We start from the raw sequence: 10,243 nt of genomic DNA on the forward strand, positions 1-10,243 counted from the left end.
AATATACTGCTGTACAGTCTTTTGTTCTAAATTAAAAAAAATATATATATACACACACACATATATATATACACACACATATACCGTATATATATATATATATATATATATATATATATATATATATATATATATATGGGCGGGCAGATTTGTCGCGTTAACTACGCGTTAACTTGACATGTGCATGACGGCGACAATTTTTTTGACGCATTAATCGCGGATTTTCTCATACGTGCCTCTCCTTACCGCGCGCAGGCGTCCCTCATCGCCCTCTAACTCACCGGCTGCTCTCACTAGATCACGGGCGGGTCTCCAACCACCAAGTTGCGAGCTAAAACCGACCCGGCGCCAGGACGCGGAGAGCTCCTGCACCCTAACCCGGCTCTGGCTCGCGTCCAGTACAACGTCTGGTGGTACCGGGTCACGTCCGGCGCTGCGGACCCCCGACGTTCCGAACAGCAAGCACACCGGGGGACGTTTTAAATGTAGTTTATACAACTCTAGTTATTTGTAGATGAAAAGATAAATCTCAGCTTTGAGTGTGTGGCCCGTCCTTCTTTCGCCGCGCGGAAATATGCAAAATATCCCCAAGTTCTGGAGGTTTAAGCGTGATCCAGCCCCAGCATAGCGGTCTGTCTGCCGGCATATTCATGGCGTGAGCTCCGCTGGTCATGTCTCTGCATCGAGCTGCAGCCAGAGAACGCGGCGGCAGACTGTCAAACTATCCCGCTTTTCTCAGTCTTTAATGTTTTAAAAAACAAAAGTTAATTGGAAATGATAAATCTCTATTTCATTTATTACTGCAGTTCAGCAGAGGAGGAAAAGATTTGGTCCTGACAAAAAATGAACATGAAAGTGTTATGGAAATGTTATTTTTGATGTTTTTTATTTTATTTTACTGAACGTTGATTGAAGTTTTGAATTTAAAATGCCCTTCACTTGGACTTGGGCTTTTGTTAGGCATTTTATGTTACAGCCTTTTATTGTTAAGAAAGTTTATCTCAATACAATGTTACAAAATAAAGTTTTCTGATGAAAACTATTAATTTTGCCATTCTTGTTTTCATAATTAATGTAGAACTGCTAAATTCCACGAAGTACACATTTTTTTCCTAAAAAAAGGCCACACATTAATTTGCGATTAATCGTAGTTAACTCTGGACAACACGATAAATCGCGATTAAAAATTTTAATCGCCTGACAGCTCTAATATATGTACATATATCCACACACACACATATATATATATGCATATACATATATACACACACACATAAATATATATATATATATATATGCAAATATATATATACACATATATACACATATGTATACATACATACATATATATATATGTACACATATATACATATATGTGTGTGATATTTTAAATACTTTAATAAATGTTTTACAAAGCATGATCAGAAGTAGAGATGGGGCAAAATATCAGTATGGCAAACTATTGTGATATTTCAACACAAGAACGATTACCGGTCCTCTCTTTCCTTAAATTGGTTTCTTAAAATAATACCTAAAAGAGTCCACCAGGGGGCGCTTCATGTGAGCATGAAAGTGAAATGTAAGGATGCGGTAGCGAAACTGATTTTTTTCGCACCCATACATTCTTGCCCTCTAAAAACATACAGGGTACAGCGCGAACACACACTTTTGCTGCTTTTCCACATGCAGCGGGGAGCGGAGCGCTGCTCCACTGACAGATGAAAACGCACACGGATGGCACAGCGGCCATGAGCAAAAAGGTCCAAGCTGTGTCTGTATTTTTCTAAAGTAGATACGCCGTTTCTAATGTAACAAAAACATGCATTTTTATGGCGGTAACCGCAGTAAACAGTCCAAACCCAGCGCCCATACATCCCATACATCAGATTCTACCAGAGAGCTGGAGACTGTCACACTGTCCAAATGAGACGTCTAGCTGTGTTTTTTTTCTCCTAACAACTGTGTATGTGGAAGGTACACACATGAAGCAAATGACTTAAGTGTTGATTATCAAAGAAAAGTGCAGGATTTTTTAATAAAAGGAGGGAAATTAATATGTATACCAGCACTGTAAAAAAAATCATATTAATGGGCTGAAAGTTCATATTATGGCTCAATAATGATGAATGACTAATTTGACATGTGAATTTTTATTTCCAAATGTATTTTTTTTTAAGTGAGAAGGCCATTTTATATACTCTGCATTTTCTTTCTTAAGTGCAGCTTTGTTTATTAGTTATCTTGAAATGTATTTAATTATTGTAAAGACACAATAGTATATGATCATTTGATTTTGTGAGAATATATTGACATTTTATGCATTGACTAATGTAGATGATTTTTCTTCCTGTTAATGATTATCATCTGGGAAAGTCATTTGCATCGATCAGTGCTGGAGTCCTGATCATCATTGTCAGGAGGATTTTCTTTATTGATTGGTGCCAGGGGTCTGGAATATATATTTTGTTTTTTAAATAGTTAAATATCATAGATTATCAAGGTTGTTTATTATGTTGGGCAGTTTGTAAGAGGACCCTGAGGAAGAGTGCCAAAAAAAGAGGACTAGTTTAAGAGTTTCTTTGTAGAGGAGTCTTATCGTCCAGGGGTGAGGTGAGGAGAGATCAGGGCTGAAAGCTGCCTCCCTGCCAAGCTCCAGCTTTCAGGCATACAGGCTGGAAGATTGACACGGTGGGCCAACAGGCAGAGGAGGCTGACTTGAAGGCAGAGCAGGCTGACGTGAAGGCAGAGCATGGATTTCAGACCTGAATGTCAGATCAGGCCCGGAAATCCAGACATTGTGCTTTGACGCCGTGAAGAATCTGACTGGGAAAGGCTGGAGAGGCAAAGAATAAGTAGCTGGCAGAACAGGTGAGGCAGATGAGCATTCAGGGCAGCTCAGCAAGGTAGGGAAAGAAGGGGTAGAGCTCAGGCATGACAGATTATTGCAATGTTTGGCATATCGAGATACTATCAGTATCGTGAGTCATGTATCGTGAATCGGATCGTATCGTGAGTTACCCTGAGATTCTCAGCCCTAATCAGAAGTGTTTTTGATGAGAATTGATTAGTAACAAACGTTCTTTGGCAGTGGAGGTGGGGTGAGGAATTGAGACTCTGAAGCTTGTGTCACCTGGAATCAAGTCCAAAATCATTCAGTGTGATCATACTGTTACTGGAAAAATGATTCACTCTACTAAAAACATCACCTTTCATCTGATTTTAACCAAATAGGAAGAATGTTCCTTTGTTGATCACTAAATCAAACAATTTTTCTCACAGAGATCTTCATCCTCTCCTCCTGCCTCCACATCCGTCAGTACCACTTTGTTCATCAACCTTTAAAGTGGACTCAAGCTCAGACCTACTGCAGACAGAAACACACAGATCTGGCCACCATTGAAACATCTGAGGAAATGGACCGAGTCATGAACACAGTTTCATCTGCTGGTTACAGTTTTAAATTCTGGACCGGTCTGTACAGTAACATCAAATGGAGGTGGTCTGATGGATTCACAGGAGTCTTCAATGATCACAACTACTGGAGTCCAGAAGATTCATTCCATTCTCGTAGTGATCAGATCTGTATGGTCTCAAAAGGGCATGATCTCTATGTCTCCTGGTCAGACTCAAACTGCAGTTCACTGTTGCCTTTTGTCTGCTACCACGGTAAGTTTTTTTCAGAAACCTAAGTAGTTGTTAAATATTACAACCTCATTGTAATTTATTGTCTGTGTCTACAGGAACACATCAGAATCCTGAATATGTTTTTGTGAATGAGAGAATGAACTGGTTCAGCGCTCAGAGATACTGCAGAGAGAACTTCACAGACCTGGCCACTATGAGAAACAAGATGGACTGGACAAAGCTTTGTTCTGTGACACCTGTCAATCAGTCTGTGTGGACCGGTTTTAACAGAGATTCAAATATATCTTGGTCTGATCGGAGCAACTTCTTTTTCTACCAAAAACCAACCAATTTATATCTTCAGCCTGGAATGACCAATATATGTGGATTTCAATATGTGCGAAATACAAAGGAGTGGTATTTGTATAATTGTGAAACCAGATTCCCATTTGTTTGTTATGATCTTCCTAAAGGTGATTTCAGAATTACAATATTCTCAAATTCCATTTACATTAATGCATACATCTCTCTTCTTTATACATATTTTCAGTGGAATATACGACACTTCAACTTCTGTTTTTATTTAGTAAAAACACATGTGGTGACACTGAGACTGAAGACAGAGAACTCTGACATTCTGAATGATGCTGCTGTGAAACTAAAACTGCTGGAAAAGGTTTGTCTTAATTGTCAATAGCTTCAACTCTGGTAAAAACACATAAAGTTTATTAAAATTAATTCTTTCTCAGCTTCAGGAGAAACTGAAGGAGAACGGAGTGAGTGGAGTGGAGGTGAAGTGGAGAGAGACGACTGATGGAAAAGTCTTCAACCAGGGGAAGAAAAAGAAGACTAAACTCAACTGCTGAATTGAGATGAAGGTCGAGTGTTAAGTATAACCTCTTTTTTAACCTAAAATAATTTGACATATTTCTGAATTTGATGCTTCAATTTGTAAATCAATTTTAAGATAAATTCTGAGTCAGTAGTTTGTTTGTCAGATTATCTGATACAGGTTTATATCATTTAAACTGCAGAGCTTAATAATAAGCAGCTATTTCTTTTCTCTTTTTGAATGTTTAATCTTGTGTACTGAAAGTTCCTTTGATTCAGATATTTTTTCTATTAGTAAAAACTGAACTTTCATTGTTTAAAAATTGCAGACATCTCAAAAAGACTTATTTATATTGTTTATTTATTGATTGATGTTCCTCGTGCCCATCAGCAATCTTACTATGCTTCTGGGTAAGTAACTGTTGTAATGACTTCAATATGGAACATACTGGAAAAAACGCCAAATCTGAACATAAAGAATGTATTAAACTGTTTTTTTGTGTGTTTGAACTTGTAAGAAGAAGCAAGTGGACCTTCTTTTGTTATAGCTTTTGACAAATGATTAGATCTTATACTGCTATTAGTTCGTCAATGATCTATACAGATATGTTTTCCAAGAGTGTCAGTGAGAAGCTTCTTTGATATAGGTTCAAATGTAGAAGTGATCAAATAATCAAGATCAGAAAGCAGTTCACTTGGAACATAGTAGTAGTTTTCACATTTTATTTAAAAAGATGCTAAGTTCAACTCTACAACATCTGACAAATATTTACACTGTGTCACTGGCTTCACCATTATAGCATCCGCATAACATTAGTCCCATCTGTAGCAAAACACGTAGAAATTTGGCTTTCAGTTGTGTTCACAATCCCTCTTTTACAGTGTATGAAATGTGTTTATGGCTTCTATGTGATGTAAATGTACCATAAATATTTGTTTGGTAAGAAAAAACCTTGAAAAAACAAAGTACTGTCTCGCTGCTCTTGTGTTATTTCAGAAAAAGTGTCTCTCTCCAATGCCAGACCACTGTAAATGTTGCAACTGTTTTCTGTTTTTTGGATAGAATCTGCTTGTATGGCTGTAAAGATTTAAGGGCAATGAGACTATCCGCATGGATATAGACCTCTGGAAACATGAACTAACCTGTGGTGCTTAATCGAAAGAGTCCTTGCTGACGCCACTTTGTGACATAGTTTACAATGAGACTTCTGTGGAAAAGAAAAGACCACAGGACAGAAAATTTGCAGACTGTAATTCATTAATGTACTGTTTTCATGCACTTAGTTTGCCTAATCACATGGTTATTTTCTATAAATAACCCACTGTTGACCAATTCTGCAAATTTTCACTTTTGCAAACATCATACAGTTTAAAAAGTCATCACAAACCTTCACAGGCATTGTCATGAGACTACAACAAAGGCAAGACAAAAGTACGTATTTCCTATAAAATTACAAACAATATTTTCGTTTCTGCTATGAAAATTAAAAAAAGAATACATTCTCCCCCACATCAGGGTCCGCGAACATGCAGCGTGCAGCCATGCAGACACCATTTGCAAAACAAAATGGTTTACACCTGCAAACTAGAGATGGGATTTAAAGCTCTTTTTAGGGCGCCAAATCTTTTTTGATCAGTCCATTTCAAAAAGCATCAAATGACTAACTCTTTTGGCTGTTTTTTATTTAAGTCATTTAATCCTAGAGACAATAACTGGAGGATTAATGGGCATTAATAGGTAGCTGCTGCCATGACAGTACCCCCTCCTAAAGACCGAGACCCTATGGTTGAGCAGGATGGTCCTGGTGGAATTGGATAAAGAGATCAGAATCAAAAGCAGGGACACAAGAACGCTCTTCTATTCCGTAACCCTCCTCTAAATACTGGAGTACCCATCCATGGTGGTGAGACCTCATCAGGACCTGCACTGTGTATGCAGGACCCCCGTCAATGTACCGAACATGGGGTTGAGCTTCAGCAAGACGCACGAACGGAGACATCTGCACTGACTTGACCTTTAAGACGTGGGAAGAAGGGTAGATTCGTAGAGGTCTGGGCAGATAGAAGCACACAGCAACAGGGTTGACCCCCTTGGTGATGGGACAAGGACGGACAAATCAAGACGCCTGTTACATCCACACGAACAGGTAAGTAGACTGTCAAAAACCAGACCCTTTTGCTCACCTGGAAGTAGGAACCCTATGTCTGTTAGTTGCAGCAAATCTCCACAGTCGTCCCTTTTTTATCTATTACCATCTGTCTGATTGGTGCCAGTTTGTGACTCATTTAGTCTTTTTATCTGCTAAAAATGCGCTTTAGAAATACACTGGGTAATGCCAGCAGTACAGCTGCAGCACCGCAGTACTTATGCCTCAAGGCAGAGGGCGCTGGTGAGCCCAGAGACTGTGGCCTACAGTTTCTTAATGAAAGAAAATGATGAAATGAAATTTTAAACAACACACTTAAACTGTTGTCAATCAAATGGTGAACAAGCTGCTCTGTAGGGTTCATAGGTTTGTAAATCGGACTGATGGCGTCAGTGCCTCACCAGCCATGAACATCACCACACGTCATTGGCTTATATATAGTATATATTAGCAGCGGTCAACTCCCGGTCGGAATATTGTGGGTTCAATTCCCACCTTGCGTCGAAGTGGCCTTGGGCAAGACCCTGAACCCCAAATTGCCTCTAGTGGAAGGTTGGTGTCAGTGTTCGGCAGCTGACCCATCGCCAGTGTGTGAATGGTGAATGGGTCTGTGACTGTCAAGCGCTTTGGGCCTTTAAGGAAGGAAGAAAAGCTCTATACAACCATTTACCATGTACCATACTGAGCACTGTATGTTGTAATCTATATGTTCTGTACATTGTAACTTATTTTTTCCATGAGCCAAAATCCTTCCTAACAACTTCATCCCAAAAAAAAATTTTTGGAAGCTCAACTTCTCAATAAGCTTCGTAAATCCAAGTTTATCTTGGGTGTTTTTAATTGGCCTCACGTCTATTAAACGTACGGCACTACAATATGATATGTTATAGATTCATGAACGCCACAAAGGTCACTTGGGTTTTTATCTATCATTAAGAGCTGCTTGTTGAGAGTTTTATGGCCAAATCAAAGTCTGGATGAAAAGGATTTTAGAATCTACAGTCTATCATGTTTTCCTCCCAGACCTCCAACATCTGTTGCCAATTAAATAATTGTGGCACTCTCTTCTCTCATCATCACCTCATTATCCTCACCTGATCTTAACTGCATATATTCATCTGCTTCTCTCTGCTTCCCTGCCAGTTTGTTGTGACTTGCAGCCATAGTCAAGCTGAGTTCTCCAGTGTATGTTTCTGACTAGTACTGGGTAAATGAGACCTCATGGTGTGTCGGCACATTCCCCAAACTGTGTTGAACCTGTATTGCTGCATCACTTAATGGTGACACCTGCTGGGTTTAAAAATTCATTACATGTATCTTCAATAAAGACTGGAAACAGACTGAACAAGGATCATCCACATGTTTTTATCCAAAAACATCATCTGCTTTAACATATTTGGGCTGAGACAATTGTGGCATTTAGAGACTATTTATCCTGCTCTGTACATAAATATTTAATTCCAAGTTTGTACATAGTTTGGTAATTAAGTCTGTTGTCTGGTGCATTAGTGGTTTCTGTGGTCTTGGTATGTTTCGCTCAGATATGTATCTTTGTTCCTCAACAATGACATTGGTTGTGACATTTGAATTGGCTCTGCTCTCCTGAACGTTGTTTCTGAGGAAAAAGTTAATACTTTGTTTTAAATCATGTGTGGTAATAAGCAAGAACATACTTATAAACACAATTGTCAATCATAGAATAGCTGAACTGGGAGCTGATGTTGAAGGTTTTTGTTTAAGACCCCAAACTGTGACTTCAGTCTTTTCACTGCATTGTTAGCTTTTGACACACTTAGAAATCATCTTGAACAGATGGTCCAGCATTGTTAGGGTCATTACACTCAATGTCTTAGGCACTCTTCTTTTAAAGTGTTCCACAAGAGTTACATCAGTTTTTGTGGTTACACCTCACACATTACATTGTAGTGAGTGGTGTAACATTTTAAGCATTGGAATGACTTTTGATTCAGAGATTGTTTTTTGCTCCACTATTGTTTGATTGAATGGGGCAAGCACTTGGAGTGTCTCATCAATGATCCTGTAATCAGCAGGGGTGAAAGTAAGCCAGAACAGTCCGGAGTGGGGTTCTGGTAAAAGAGTTGGAGGCGGAACACCGCTCCGCCCGGTTTTCACTGCATAACACGACAGAACCCGCGGTTGCTCTTATGGAAGAGAAAAAAAATGAAAATTGACACTCAAACTGAGAGCAGACAGCACTTTATTTGGATGTTTGCATTGCTTTTAGTAGCGCATCGACCAGCTGATTAAATCCTCTGCATCTCCCTCTCTCTGTCTGAGCTCTCTTGCTTCCATAACAACATATCCGTGTCCCGGACCCGTCTCATGTTGACGTCCAGGATCCCTCGACGTCACTTGTTGACGTTTTGGATGTCCCCAACACGCTGGCCGCTCCCATTAAATCACAGGCCCTAACCTCGCTGTCCTCAAACTAGTCTAAAGCCGATGCGCGTGTAATGGGGTGTGTTTGATTTTTCGTTTCAAAGATGATCCCACATGTGAGAAGACTTCCTCTTCCTTGGTGGATACGTGATATTTAATAGGCCACAACACAAACCAAAGTATACGTACAATCTCCATCCAACAAAACCCACAAACATGTTGATACAGTTTCTCCTTTAAAATTACACTTTGGAACTATACAACCAAATGATACAGGAACTGTATCACTGTATGGGTGACATGGTTTTTCTTAAAGTGATACATGCACTGACACAGAGTTTATAGGAAGATGGTCCAAGGTTTCAATGTTGTCAGACCATCACTACTGCTGACTCCCTCGCATTTGGATTTGGAGCTACCTGTGAATTTATAAATGTCTCTATTTGAGATATGAAAAACGAGCCATTGAGTCAATTTAACACAGCGCTGCATCAACAAACTGTATCTGACACGATCAAAACGGCACCATTTGACTGCAGGTGTGATATTGAAACAATATTTTTTTATTAAATTCAACCTTATTTATAGAACACTCCTTTGCCACCAGAATCCACCACCACACACGGACGATCACTGTTGCTGCTATATGCAGATACCTTTTTTTTTTTTCAGCTAGCGAAGATTTGAATAAACCACTGAGACATCTGTTGCATCACTGTTTGAGTTCTGAGCTGCACCTGCAACTAAAACAAATGAAGTGGCGGCAAATAATGTGTTTTGGAATTCAGCTGTTGAAAAGAGCCGTCAGTTATCCTGGTATAGCTGCTCCTGTCAATGGCTGATGAATTATGTACAGTGGAATTCTCTGAATATTGTTTGGACCGTTTTTTGGAAAACAAGAAGACGGACCTGTCGACTTTACATATCCACTTCTGAGGATTACAATGGCAACGTATCGGGTTAGCATACAATCGCTTTGAATCGAGGGTCTAAATTCACTTTTTGACAAACACGACTACTTCAAAATTCTAGACACCTAGACGGACTTTTGAGATGCTTCATACAGCAGCTCGAAACGGCGCTACCAGGACTTCTGGTTCCTAAACTCATGTCAGAGTTGAACAGAGGGGCTTGAGCCCACCCTAAACCTTTACAGTCAAAGTGTGAGGAAAACAAAACATGTCATGTAAATCAACTTACAAACTGAGGTGTTTCTCTGAAACTTTATGTTTAAAGCATCT

Source organism: Oryzias melastigma, linkage group LG18, assembly GCF_002922805.2.
Source record: "Oryzias melastigma strain HK-1 linkage group LG18, ASM292280v2, whole genome shotgun sequence".
NCBI classification, from domain to species: domain Eukaryota; kingdom Metazoa; phylum Chordata; class Actinopteri; order Beloniformes; family Adrianichthyidae; genus Oryzias; species Oryzias melastigma.